The following is a 15,854-nucleotide window of genomic DNA, read 5'->3' as shown; positions in this document are numbered from 1 at the left end:
TAGTTGCTCCACACCCCCAAACTTAAATCACACATTGCCCTCAATGTGGGTAGAAATACAATACCAAGAGGTGAAAAGAACCAAAGTGAGCAGAGAGACGTCTCCCAAACTTACTCATGAAAACACCCGTCCTAAAAAACACAACAACAAAAATAAGCACAAACAAAACAAAAACAAATGACAAAAAATAAAAGAAAGAGTGGTGACTCCCAAAAGCACTAAATTTACAGTCTTCGGCCAAACTTTTCGCCACAGATGATTAAGTAGAAGACGTAGGGTCCTCCAAGGGCAATTCCTCAATCTCCAGAATCTCCCGTTCTAGGAACGGCTTCAACCGCTGACCATTGACCTTGAGAATACTTCCATTCTTGGGATCCTCATTCTTGATGGTTCCATGAGTAGAAACTGCATGCACTATGAATGGTCCAGTCCCTCGGAATTTGAGCTTCCCAAGAAATAGATGCAGACGTGAGTTGTAAAGGAAAACTTTCTGACCAACTTTAAACGATCTTCTAAAAATGTTTTGGTCATGAGTCTTCTTCATCTAAGCTTTGTATCGCTTGGCACAGTCGTAGGCATCATTCCTCAATTCTTCTAATTCATCGAGTTGTAGCTTCCTTTGATTGCCAGCCTTGGTGAAACTGAAATTCAACTGCTTGATATCCCAATAAGCTAGGTGCTCCAATTCCACAGGAAGGTGGCAAGCCTTGCCATACACAAGTCGGTAGGAAGACATGCCAATTGGAGTATTAAATGCAATCTGGTATGACCACAAAGGGTTATTGAGTCGAAGAGACTAATCCTTCCTTGTCGGGTTCACCATCTTCTCTAATATCCTCTTGATTTCTTTGTTGGATATTTCAACTTGCCCACTGATCTGAAGATGGTAGGGAGTTGCAACTTTATGAGTGATCCTATACTTCTTCATAAGCTGCTCAAACAATCGGTAGTAGAAATGCTTCCCCCCATCACTGATGATGATATGTGGTGTCCAAAAACTTGCGAACACATTTTCCTTTAGAAATTGCCGCACGACTCTATGATCATTAGTCTTACATGCAATGAACTACATCCACTTGGAAACGTAATCCACCACCACAAGGATGAATAGGTACCCATAAGAGTTAGGGAAGGATCCTATGAAGTTGATGCCCCAAACATCAAAAGCTCCACAATAAGGATAGGGTTTAGTGGCATCATATTCCTTCTTCCAATACTCTCCAACTTTTGGCATCTCTCACATGCTGAACAGTACGCATGGGCATCACGAAATATGAAAGGCCAATAGAATCCACTTTGAAGAATCTTTGCCGCAGTCTTTTTAGAACTTAAATGGCCTCCACATGCATGATCATGGCAAAAGGAAAGGACATTTTGGTGGTCACTCTCAGGAATGCATCTCCTTATAATCTGATCAGGGCAGTATTTGAACAGGTAAGGATCATCTCAAAAGAAATACTTCACCCCAACCAAGAATTTTGATCTATCTTGCTTGGTCCAATGTGATGGCATTTGGGCAGTGACGAGGTAACTCACAATGGCATCTACGAACCACGGTGCAGGAGTCTGGGAGATGTGCATCAGTTGTTCATTAGGGAACGTCTCAGCAATGGGCACAACATCTTCATTGAAGTCCACAACCAGCCTGAATAAATGGTCAGCTGCCATATTCTCGGAACCCTTCTTGTCCCGAATTTCGATGTCAAACTTTTGCAGCAACAGAATCCACCGGATGAGACAAGATTTAGCATCTTTCTTTGACAAAAGACACTTCAGAGTAGCATGATCTGAGTAGACCAAGACCTTAGATCCTAGCAAATAATATCTAAACTTATGCAAAGCAAACACCACAGCCAACAACTCCTTTTCAGTGGTGGAGTAATTGAGATGTGCATCATTTAGGGTCTCCACTCTCTGCCCCAACACGGCTCCCATAGCTACGGCTGTAAATGAGCCGACACACTTGACAGCTCGCTCGAAACCCGCCTGACTAAGCTCGACTCGAGCTCGAGCTCAACACTGTACAAGCTCGCTCGTTACTGTTGAAACTCGCTCGATTATCTAATGACACATACCCGGCTCGCTCGATTAAACTTGATGGGGGCTTGTGAGTTCGACTCGTTTAAGTCGAGATCGTTTAAAGCTCGCCCGACTCGTATAGGGCTCGTGAGTTCGACCCGATTATCGCTCGACCCGACCCGACCGCACGAGAATGTAACTATGTTTATGGACTATGTTATAAATCAATGATAATCATATATTTAATGTGTATACAATTAATTAATTAAGAGTATAACTAGCATTATATTTATAAGGACTATGTTATTAATTATAGGTCTAATGTCCAATTCAAAAAATATATATATATGTTTAATGTCTACAATTAACTAATTAAGGGTATAACTAACATTATATGCACTATGTTATTAATTATAGATTGAATGTGAATACAATTCACTAATTAAGGGTATAATTAACATTATATGGACTATGTTATTAATTATAGATTTAATGTGTACACAATTAACTAATTAAGGGTATAACTAACATTATATGGAATATGTTATTAATCATAGTTATAATTTTATAATTTAATAACTTAGTTAATACTTAATACTTAATACTTAATATATACTAAATTACAAAACATAAGAATGAGAATGTATGATATAACTTATAAGTTATAAGTAACTACAAAGGTAGTTAATATATAACTACTAACTAGTTATCTACTTTTTTTTTTTTTTTTTTTTTTTTGATGAGCAACTAGTTATATACTAATTATGTTACTTTTTTTTTCTTTTTTTTTAACATATCCAAGCAAGAGGGGGGGGGGGGGGGGGGAGGAGGGATTCGAACTAGTGACCTTCGCTTCATAAGGCGTGGTCTTTAGCCGATTGAGCTATCTCTTGGGGACACTAATTATGTTACTTGTTACTAGGTAATAGTGTGTGATATTATTATAATTTAATTGTAACAATTTAACATATTAATTATTACATATATGATATATGAATCATATGATATATCATATATGAATCAATATGATTTGAAATTATTACAAAGTTACTAACATGTAACACTATATACAAAGTTGATTATAAATTATTACATATATGATGTATTGATATATGATATATTAATTACAAATTTCAAATTTAATATGTAATTAATGACAACTATGTTTATGAACTATAGTCTATATATGTTACTAACTTACTTGTTTTTGTCTTAGAGATATATTAATTAGGATTAGGAGACTTAAAATACTAAAACAACTAGACATTATAGACTACTAGTTAGTCTAGTTACTTAGTTAGTAACCTAGGGATAAGTTGATAACTAAATAATCTAGCATGATAAGTTATTAATATTAATATTAATTTTTTTTTTTTTTGAAAGAATGAGTAATCTTATTCATAATAAATCAGTCAACATGAGCAGAGAGCTCAGTTGAAACAAGATCAGAGATACAGTCCGGAATTGAAAGATTCCAAAATCGATCCATGATCATTCTTGTGGCCTCCTTAGCAAGTTTGTGAGCCCCATTATTGGCATTCCTACTCACATAGCTGATTTGCCATCTAGAAAAATTCCTTAGGAGAGACCTGGTATCGTCCACAAGCTAGCCGAATTTACTGCACGTCGGGTCCCTTGCCTGAATGGCATTGATTACTACTTGAGCATCACCTTCCACTATTATACTAAGTATGCCCAAATCCTTGCAAAGCCGAACACCTTCAAACAAAGCCATGGCCTCAGCAGCAGTGGGTTCCAGGAAACCAGACTTCGTGACACTTCTTGCAGCCGTTACCTGGCCTTCATGATCTCTCACCAAAACACCCAATCCGATCCGGCCATTCCTCAGATCAAGGGCAGCGTCGCAATTTACTTTAAACCACCCCTCAGGTGGTTTCTTCCATTGATGCTGTACCTCCACCCGAATAAAATGCTTTGGTGAACTGGTCATATTAACCTGCTTGACTTCATCTACTGCTTTCCCAACCGCAAGCACTAGGTCAGTGGGGAGTGTGAAAACCCCTTCGTGCATCCATTTGTTTCTTCTGAACCAAAGCCGCCGAGCAGTTTCGATAAAAATCTCAATTTCATTTCCCACCCCTTTTTTAAAAATGCCTTCAGCAACCTGGAAAAAATTAGAAGTGGGAAAACAGCTTTTCTGGAAGATCTTCTCGCTAACCCCCCAAGTATCCCTTGCCGCGATGCATCCCCAGAGAACTTGGAAAGTAGTTTCAGCTTCTGTCTCACAGAAAGGGCATGATGGGTCATTGATTACTTTCCTCCTCACCAAGTTATCCCGAGTGGGCAGTAGATTGTGACATGCCCGCCAAAAGAAATTCTTCCAGGAGTTTGGGATACTCAGTTGCCACAGCCTTCGCCAAATATCACTCCCATCAACCCTCCTGGAGCACTCAGCAGAATATAGAGATTCCTGCTCCTTTGCTATGTGGTAGGCACTGCTTACAGAGAATTCCCCCTTAGCAGAGCCTCTCCAGATTTGTATATCAGGCTGATTACTTAAGCTAATTGGAATACTCTGAATCACCCGGACCTCTTCAGGGCTAAAAATTTCCTCCAACAAAGTTTGCTTCCACCAGTGGGCTTCTGGGTCAATTAAATTACTGACCCTTGCGTCTGCTACCAATGTTTTTTGGGGAGATTGGACACAATATGTACTGGGTGTAGGAAGCCATTTGTCGCCCCAGATGTGCACACTGTCCCCATTCCCAATTCTCCAAATTAAGCCATCTTTTACAAGTGACAAAGTGCTTTGAATGCTTCTCCATGCAAACGAAGGTTTGTTCCCCACTTGTGCCTCTAGGACGGAACAAGTTGGATAATATTTCGCCTTCAAAATTCTAGCAATAAGGCTGTTTTCCTCCTTCCACAACTGCCAACATTGCTTGGCAAGTAGGGCTTTGTTAAAGCAATGAAGGTCTCGGAACCCCATTTCCCCCCGTGCTTTTGGGATACCCATTCTCCCCCAACTCATCCAATGAATCCGAGTGTCGTTTGCTTGATGACCCCACCAAAAGTTTTGCATAAGGGAGTTGATATCATTACAAAGACCTTTCGGTAACATGAACACACTCATGCTATGGGTAGGTATGGCTTGGATGACCGCCTTCAATAGGATTTCTTTGCCTGCTTGGGAAAGGAATTTTAGCTTCCAATCTTGAAGACGTTTCCAAACCCTATCCTTGATACTATTGAAAGCTTGCATTCTAGACTTCCCCACAAGAGCCGGAAGGCCTAGATATGTATCATATCTTTGTGACGAGGGAATCCCCGCTACCTCCAAAATTCTCCTTTTATCCTCAAAAGGGGTATTCCTACTAAAAAATATAGCAGTCTTCTCCCTATTCAAACGCTGCCTCGATGCCTGCTCATAAGTGCTGAGCAAAGAGGATAATCTCATCCAATGGGTGTGGTCCGCCTTACAAAAAAGGAGGCTATCATCTGCAAAGAACAGATGATTAATACGAGGCCCCCTTTTTGAAGTTGAAACCCCTATCAATAGGCCCTCATCATCCGCCCTTGACAACATAGAGCTCAAGGCTTCTGCACAAATTAGGAATAGATACGGTGAAATAGGATCGCCCTGACGTATTCCACGAGAAGGGAAAATCCGTCCCACCGGGTCACCATTAACAAGCACCGAATAGCTTGTGGTTCTCACACACATCATCAATAGATTGATCCACTTCTCCGCAAAACCCATTCTCCTCAAAATGGCCTCCAAGATATTTCATTCCACCCTGTCATAGGCCTTACTCATATCAAGTTTAACTGCCATATACCCCTTCTTACCATACATTCTAGAATACATTGTATGAAGAGTTTCATACGCAGCCAAAATATTATCAGTTATCAAACGCCCTGGAATAAATGCACTTTGAAAGTTACTTATTATAATTAGTCACTTAGTATTTAGTAAGTTAGTATGTTATATATTAATGGTGTCAAATATAACAAGTTAACATATTAATTAAAATTGTAAATAATACTACATATAATATGATAATAGTGATTAGTGTGTGTGACATAATGACATTATTTGATAATACTAATAGTATGTGAAAATGTGAGTCGTGAATGTAACTATGTTTATGGACTATATTATTAATCAATAATAATCATAGATTTAATGTGTATACAATTAACTAATTAAGGGTATAACTAGCATTATATTTATATTAGACTATGTTATTAATAATAGGTTTAATGTATTGATGTATGATATATTAATTACAAATTTCAAATTTAATATGTTATGTAGCTATGTTTATGAACTATAGTCTATATATGTTACTTACTTGTTTTTGTCTTAATGATATATTAATTAGGATTAGGAGACTTAAAACACTAAAACAATTAGACATTATACACTACTAAATAATGCTAAATAATACAACCATTTTTAAACCTATTTATTTTTTTGTGATATTTTTAAACCTATTTAGTATTTACTTAAAATTTTGTTTTAGAGTTTTTATGGGGTACTATTGCATACATGATTTGTTGTGTACTTTAGTTAATTAAACGGCTGAGATTTAATTGATACAAATTTGTATTTATTTGTAACGGTTTTGATCATTTATTGGATAATTAAGAGGCAAGCTCATCTAAAATCACCCATACTAGATTATTCTAATTATTTGAAATTTAAAATATTTCATCTTAGAATCATAGCCGTCCGATTTTAATTGATTTAATAACCGTCGGATTTGATAAATGGAATACAGTTGTAATCCATTCCTAACGTGAGAGTTATATGGTGTTCCACATAACACCTTTAGCTCACTAATCCGTCATTCTGAATTTAATCCGAAAATAAAGATCAAAATAAACGGTCAAGATCATTTATTGGATAACGCATGAAACCGGATTCACCAACTCACGCACGCTGAGGATAAATTCACTCTCGTACTCCCCCACACATGCACGGGCTACGAGACTGCAGCAGTCTCGGTTTGCACACAGGCTGTCTTAGCCGTCCAAAATTTTATGATGAAATCTAAGCCGTTGGATGCATGCAATGGATGACAGCTGTAAACCATTTAGTTGTGTAGGAGTTATATGGTGCATCCAAATCGTTGTAAGCTTCCCCTGATTGAGCTAATCCAATGTCCTTTATTGAATGAGAAGATAAGGATCAAAATAAATGGTCAAGATCATTTATTAGATAGATAATAAGCGAGCTCACATGAAATTACCCATACTATATTATTATGATTATTTGAAATTTGAAACTTTTCATCTTAAAATTATAGCCGTCGGATGTAACTTGATTTAATCCAAGCCGTTGATTCATCTCTTTCAAGCTTACAGCAGCCCTAACCCCAAAACAAATGTTCAAAACCCTCTCTCTATCTCTCACTCTCTCGGCAGCCGCTTCAATCTTCAGATGAAATCCTAGATCAAAACACTCTCCTTCTCTCTCTTTCCTTGATTTTTGTTTGACTGTGATAGATTTTGGCTTGATTGTTTGTAGATTGGGTATGAGTTTGAAGGTTTTCCTCTGGGATTCTAAGTTTGAGGGTTTTTCATCTTCGTGAAAGCCGATCACCCAAAGGTACGTTCCAATGCATAATCTGGTTTCTTCTTTTTTATTTTTTCTTGACGATTTCAAATCAAAATAAGACCATATTACTTAGATTTTGATTCTGTGTTCGGGTGTTCTTTAGGATGCTCTGTGATAGTCTACTCAGGATCTCAAACTTTAAAAGAAATGCTAAGTTTTAATTCTATATATGTTTTCAAACACTGATACTATTTTTTTTCTTGGTCAAAACAGTATCGAAACCACGACAATATGTGCTAAATGACAAAGGTAAGGTTTCAATCTCAAAAGTTATTTGCATAACAGTATAGAATGACATAATGATATAGAAATGGACCGATTGTCTTTGACGATAAAGCAAGTAGAGTATAACCATGTGCTTGGGAAATCGTTGATCTCAAACTTTTAGGTTTTGTTTAGATTTATGAAACAAATTAAACAATGATAAAAATGAAAAATACGTTCAATTTCTTAAGAAATTATCTTCCTATATTGAATAAAAAATGTATGAGATTTCTTTATCTATACCTAATTGAAGGCCCAAACTTATAGAGTCTAGAAGTTTATAGTGTTGATTTTATTAATTTCTTCTTAACCATGACACTAGGTTAGATTTGTTTATGCAATTTTATTAATTAATTTTTTTTTCTTTATGTTTCTTGCAGCTGACTTTCATGACCATCAGCTTCGGTAAGAAGAGAACCTTCTTACCTTTGATCTTATTTAAGTTTTTTTTTTTTATCTATTCATTCTTTACATTGGATGGTCGATTTTGGCACCAAAGGGCTTGGAGGTTCTCAATAACTTATCAAAAAAAAATCTTATGTAATTTTCAAGGGAGTAAAAATTTGCTAACAATTTTTTTTTTTTTTTGGTTTGTTTGTGTATGCATTACATATTCCTTGACTAAGAAACTTCATTAAAAGCTGCCACATATTTTCAAATGCTAGTTGCTAGTTTGGTATTTTTAAGTTTTTGTATTATATGGTTTGAAAATATCTAAAAACTGTGCTTATAAATATCATATTTATTTTTTTATGCTATTGATTTGAGATTACTTGACATCTCAAGTGATAAAGCTCCCTTGACATCTTGCAATGGAGTTAAAAACATTTAACACCTTTCTTGCAAGGGAGTTAAAAACATTTAACCCTTTTCTTTCTTCATTGAATACAATGACAAAGGCTACTTTGTCTGAATGATGTTTTTAGATATGTTGATGAGGAGAACCAGGGTTTGGATAATGATGTTGAAACGCCTCCTCGTCCAGACCTTGGTAATGTGAAATGCAGTTTGCAATTCAATGTATAGACGTTTGGTGCACCCTAACTGATTTGAAGGATAATTGTGTTGCAGATCCTTCGGTCCTAGAGATCCATATTTCTGAACCATCACCTGCAGTGCCAGAGGACGTTGATGTAGAGGAAGTGTATAATCCTCCTGAGAAGGTACGTGATTTGATTGAAGAAGAGGAAGCACCTGTTCCTGAGGTTGTTGATCAAATTTCTGATGATTGGCAGATTGTTGGCAGCTAGTGGCTAGGTTGTGTAGTCTCTTTAGATGAATTTTGCCTTTTGGTCATTTGACTCATTTTAGTCATTTGTAATTTCTTCAATTTCATTTATAGTTTTGTTTGTAATTTAATTTGTTTTCTTCAATTTGAAGTTGCTTGTAATTTGTAAGGCTCTAATATACTTGTTCTGTAAGCATGTGATTTCAGGTGTTTATAGTTTCTGCAATTATAAGTTACTTAGTTTTAGGTTGTCCCATGAGATTAATCGTGACCCTATTATAATTGTCCTGAATTTTACTTGATTTAGTGAATTTTACCTTGTTAAGTGAATTTTAATTGATTTATAATTGGCTCTTGGAAACTTACCAGATTCAGTGTTGAAATTTAACTGTTTTAGAATAAAAATTAAATATTACTCTTAACGAGCCGAGTTGCTCGTTTAATGCTCAAACGAGCTTTTAACCAAGCTCGAGATCGGCTCGATTATTTGTCTTCCTAAATGAGCCAATCCGAGTTTGCCAAAGCTCGACTCGGCTCGACTCATTTAAAGCCCTACCCACAGCATAATCGGAAGCATCACACATTATCTCGAATGCTCTCCCCAATTAGGTGGCTGAATGATTGGAGTAGAGGTTAAAGTCTTTTTCAGAACCTCAAAGGTTGTTTGGCACTTGTCATTGAAATCAAAAGGAACATCTTTTTCGTGCAAGTTACATAGAGGTCTTGCTATCTTGCTAAAGTCCTTGATGAATCTTCTGTAGAACCAAGCATGTCCCAGAAACAACCGGATCTCTTTCACTGTCCACAGGGGTGAAAGGTAGGAGATTAGATCAACCTTAACCTTGTCAACCTCAATATCTTTGTAGGAAATAACGTGGCCCAAAACAATTCCTTGTTTCACCATAAAGTGACATTTCTCCCAATTTAAAACCAAATTCTTCTTCTTACACGATACCAACACCAAGGTGAGATGATGCAGACATTCCCCAAAAGAAGAACCAAAGACTGAGAAGTCATCCATGAATATCTCTCGGAGACGTTCAACCATATCTAAAAAGATGCTGATCATGCACTGCTGAAAAGTAGCACGTGCATTACACAACTAGAAAGGCATACGATGATAGGCAAACGTACCGAAAGGACAAGTGAAAGTAGTCTTCTCTTGGTCTTTGGGATCCAGCAAAACTTGATTGTAGCCAGAGTAGCTGTGACGACCCGCTTGATAAAAGCATGATTAAAAATTTTCTTTTAAAAAAAAACAATAACCCACAACAAAACGGATTGTCACAGTGGCATGGCGATACCGCAGTATGCCACGAATCCATGCATTAACCTGATTGACAATATCATAAGTCTCACAGAGCTATATGCATCGTCCATGATTAATCAGAATTTATATCTTTGCAGCGTAATATAAATAACATAGACATAACTCAACACATTTGAGCTGACAATACATCTATGTGAATAATGCTTTACATACAAAAGAATGGCTAAACAAAGTGTCACATGCGACACAATCCATATACAAAATACCAACATCTAAGCATATACATAAATGCTCTAATAAAGAGGACTAATAACTAGTCCAACTGAATCAACCCCTGACGCATCTAGGCCTCAAACATCGTGGCCCAAATACATAACAACAGAATTCTCATCTATCGTCCCTGTACCTGCATCCATAACATCGTTTGCACCTCGGGAATCACCACCACCCATGATGCAGGCGGATTTCATGAGCCCGCCGTCTCCATAAAATAGAGACGCTCAGCAGTGTAAAACTCACTGGGCTTTCAAAAGAATCATCGTTTGAAAACATACTTACAATTTAATTAGCTCAACAATAAAACATATTGTAAGTCATCATGCATCATCTATCCATAACGATATACATACACACGGTTCCATCTCCCATCTCATATACATACCGATACGTCTAGCATAAAAATCATCATATGCAACAATGCAAGCATCATATATCATCATCATTATCATCATCATCATAATATTCATATGCCATGCAAGCTTATGCTCATCATTGTCATTCTTGTTTCTGTGTACCATTTGTCCCTGTCCTTACTCTACTTGCCTCTACTTATGCCATCTACAGAGTAAGGCCAATCCTTGGTTTGCTTGCCCTTACTTGTGCCATCTACAAAACAAGGACCGTTTTTACTTTGTTTGCCGCTACTTGTGTCATCTACAAAGTAAGAGACCAGTTACCTTTCCTTTAACATCATTTGTCTCTATCCTTACTCTGCTTGCCCCTACTTGTGTCATCTACAGAGTAAGGCCAATCCTTGTTTTGCTTGCCCCTACTTGTGCCATCTACAAAACAATGACCATTCTTACTTTGCTTGCTGCTACTTGGACCATCTACAAAGTAAGACCAGATACCTTTCCTTAATCATCATTTATGCCTAACCTTACTTTGTTTGCCGCTACTTGTGTCATCTACAAAGTAAGGCCGGGTTACTGTGCCTTTATCATCATTTTCATACAATCATATGCTATGCATGCTTATGCTCATGTTCACCATCTTGTGCCATTTCCATTGTGAGGCCAGCCCTGCGATAGGAGACTTGTCATCACTACCGGGAGCCGTCACCCTGTTTCTCGTTATGCATGGGCCAGCTCGACGGTAGGAGACTTGTCATCACTACCAGAGTTGAACCCCATTTTCGTTATGCACGGGCCAACTCTACGGTAGGAGACTTGTCATTGCTACTGGAGTTGAACCCCTTTTTCACATCAATGCTTATGCCGTGTTCATACTTATGTCAATAAAATCCTGGAACTCTTGTGCTATCATAACTCATATCATAAAATCATAGAATCATGTCATAAACCATGTAAACCATTGAATGCACATAACAATATAACCATCTCATTATCTTGCAAACCCATAAAAGCTCATAGAAATATTACATCAAACATTCATCCAACACATCTCATAAAACATCATTAAATAGTCATATAATCACAAAACACCTTGTATCAATCATTCATCCAAAACATCTTTAATACTTTAAAACATACTATCTTTTTGCCCAGTAAGTAAAATACTTACCTTGATCCGCTTGGGTTCTCTTAGCAACATTGACCCATTTGCGAGTACCTATATATTTACATGATAAACACATAGTTAAACTCAATTATAGGCTCTAACAACACAAACTTCATTAAGGTACTTGCATCCCACAAGCATCTTTCACTACATCGCTTACTCTCGTAGACATTAACGAAGCACCAAAGACCCTCCAAATAAACCAACACAACTAAGGCCTTATTCTAATTAATTGCTTTACACTAAGACACCCAAAGTTACCATATTCTTACACCATGTATTAACTTGATTACTAAATACATACTCAAAGAATTCCATCTTTACATTAGCAATTTATTACTTTATTAATTCATGATATGAAAGTATATTTGGCACTTATATAATTTAAATGCATATTAAGTTAATCTAATTTCAATAATGCGCTTATGCCACTTTTATTGTACATATATATTTAATTGCAATACTAAGTGAATCCAAAGTCTAGTTATGCATTTTTACAACATAACCAATTTATACATATAACACTCTAATGCCTTAAGGTTACATTTGGGCAACCAATAATATACAATCATCTCATCTTAAATCATTTTATTACATAACCTTATCATACTCTATGTTTATCAACATGTTTACCATTATACCCATCTACTTATTTATTTACTACTCATTACATTAAATACTCATTTACTCCCTTGTCATACGTAACATGTATATATCCATTCTCATTGTCGTTTACCCCAATTTATAATACTCATAAACACTTAAGATAATTACAATGATTCTAATATGACATTAGAACCTAAACCCATGTTCATCGATTTCTATTAAACCCATGAAAGTCTAGGGTTAATTAACACTTCAAATGCAATTAACTCATCCAATTATCCATCCTAGTGTCACATACCAAAAGCCCAAATTTAATTCATACAATACCAATTAGGGTTTATGTTCATACTTTACCAATAGGTAAAATTAGAGTTTCTGCCCATTAATTCCATAACCCAGAACTTGTATAATGCATAACACTCTATAACACATAAAAGCCCCACATTAATTTTAGGAATTAGGCTTCTAATTAAAATTTCTCAATTTTCGGACCTAATTAGAAATTCCCCAAACTATTATGATTTCAAGCTTGGAATGCAATGGGTAGGACAAAACCTTAAAGAGAAACTAGAGATTCAACTATATAACAAAATCCCATTCAAGAACCCTAATTTTTGAACCCAAATCAAAGCCCCACAAATTCACACAATTTCTAGTTTCTAATCTCACAAGCATAACGAAAATTACAAGAAAGACTAAAGCTTTTGCCTCACAAGGACCCATGGCTGGAATCCCCTTGTGTTTCATCACCTTCTTCTTCTTCTTCTTTCTTCATCTTTCTTCTTCTTCAAACAGCAGCAGCTCTTTCTCTCATTCGGCCTCATTCTCTCTCTCTCTCTCTCTCTCTCAATCTGCAGCTCTTTCTCTCTCTAGCTCGTTCTCTCTCTCTCCTTGTCGGTGTGGTGTGCATACGTGAGAAGAAGGGAAAGAGAGAAGAGAAAGAAAAGAAAGAAGTGAGGGGGAGAGTGCACGTGAGATGGGAGAAGGGAGAAAGAAATGGGATAAGGGGATAAGGGATATCCCACATAGCCAATGGTAGCTCGACATGTGGCATTAGTTAGATTTCCTTTTTATTTTAAAGCCCCATCTTTTATAATTTGCTATATCACCCCACCTCATATTAATACTATCTTTTTGTTCTCTTTAATTCCTCACACTACATTTATTTATTCTAACCACAACTTATCATTACCATTAATCATTTACCACACTATAACTTATTATTAAACTTTATTCTTCTAATACCATTAACCTATTTTATTTATTAATCGATTGTCACACTAACATCATTATTAGTTAAAATCTTTATCACTTAAAATTATATTACATAAGTATATCATCATTAAATAATATTGTTATTATATTATTATCACACAAATATTATTATTATTAATCAATCTCATATATATATCTCAACTATGATAAAGTCATTATTATTATTATATTTATTATTCTAAATTATTCCATGAATTATTTATTCTACTAATTAATTCAAATTACTATGAGGTTACTAGTATTTAGCTTAATTATTTTCTCGGGTCTTATAGTAGCCATCCAGGAAACAGTAGTAAGCATGGCTGGCTAACCTCTCCACCATTTGATCAATGAAATGAAGCGGAAAGTGATCTTTTCTTGTTACAGCATTTATCTTCTTGTAGTCGATGCACACTCTCCATCCCAACTGAATACGAGTTGGGACCAACTCATTGTCTTTGTTCTTGATAATTGTAATCCTTGCCTTCGTGGGCACCACATGAATGGAGCTCACCCATTTGCTGTCAGAGATCGGGTATATGGTCCCCGTATCCAGAAGTTTGATCACCTCAACTCGAACTACCCCTTGCATAGTCGGATTCAACCGTCTCTGTGGCTCAAGAGAGATTTTAGCATTTTCTTCCAAGTGAATCTTATGCATCACTACTGCAGTCTGCATGGCTGATTCCCTTTATGTCTTCAACAGACCACCCTATGGCTCCTTTGTGTTCTTTCAACACCTGCAGCTACTCATGTTCTTGAGTCTCATCCAAGTTAGCAGCAATGATTACCGGCAAAAATCAGTAGAATCCAGATATTTATACTTCAGGTTGTCTGGTAGAGGCTTCAATTCCCGCTTGACAGGCTCAACTGCTAATGAATGTGGATCTGGGGATGACGTCTCAGTGATTTCTCCGGTCTCAGTCTCTATCTCAGGAGTTGAGTCCAACAAGGTGTTAGCTTGCTCCAGTAATGTTTCTAGGTCCATGTAACCTCCCAGTGCAGTAAGTCATTCTCCCAAGGGGCCTTCAATATTAGGTTCATTGAGAATCTTCTCCTCTATCTCCTCGATCAAGCATATACTTCTGACCTCCCTATTCTCAAATGGCTGCTTGCTGATATCAAAGATGTTCAACTCCACTGTCATATTCCCAAAGGATATCTTCATGACTCCAGTTCTATAGTTGATTAGGGCATTAACCGTAGCTAGAAAGGGACGCCCTAATATGATTGGAACTTGAATCTCCATATTTACAACCGGTTCTGTGTCTAAGACGATGAAGTCCTCAGGGTAGTAGAACTTATCAACTTTGATCAGAACGTCTTCGATGATTCCTCTCGGAACTTTCATAGATTTGTCAACCAATTGAAGTGTAATCGAAGTGCCAATCCTAACTAAACATAGACTGAATATGGCATAAGGTTCACACTCGCCCCCAAATCCAACAGAGCTCTACTAACTCGGTTGCCACCAATCATGCAAGCAATTGTAGGACATTCAAGGTCCTTATACTTGACTGGCATCTTGTATTGTAGAATAGAGCTGACCTGCTTAGTCAGGAAAGCTTTCTTGGGGACATTCGTCTTTCTCTTGATGGTGACCAAATCCTTCATAAATTTTGCGTAAGAAGGCACTTGCTGGATGGCATCTGGGAATGGAATGTTGATCTGCACTTGCTTGAACACTTCTTGAATGTCATCGAACCTTGAGCCTTTCTTTGGAGCCATCAGTGTTTCTGGATATGGAGCTTTAGGAACATACTTCCTGGAGAGATCCTCAGAGGTTGGAATAGCAGTGTCTATTTTGGTGTTTGATCCAACATCTCCTG

General features: G+C 36.8%; 1 pseudogene; it reads right to left on the bottom strand.

The window, feature by feature from the left end:
- Positions 1-544: 544 nt before the first annotated feature.
- Positions 545-15,376, bottom strand: LOC148587635 (uncharacterized; annotated as a pseudogene).
- Between the last annotated feature and the right edge of the window lie 478 nt (positions 15,377-15,854).

The sequence above is a fragment of the Corylus avellana genome, chromosome 2 (assembly GCF_965113065.1).
Source record: "Corylus avellana chromosome 2, dhCorAvel1.hap1.2, whole genome shotgun sequence".
Taxonomy (NCBI): domain Eukaryota; kingdom Viridiplantae; phylum Streptophyta; class Magnoliopsida; order Fagales; family Betulaceae; genus Corylus; species Corylus avellana.
This window is presented reverse-complemented; position numbering and strand designations above follow the sequence as displayed.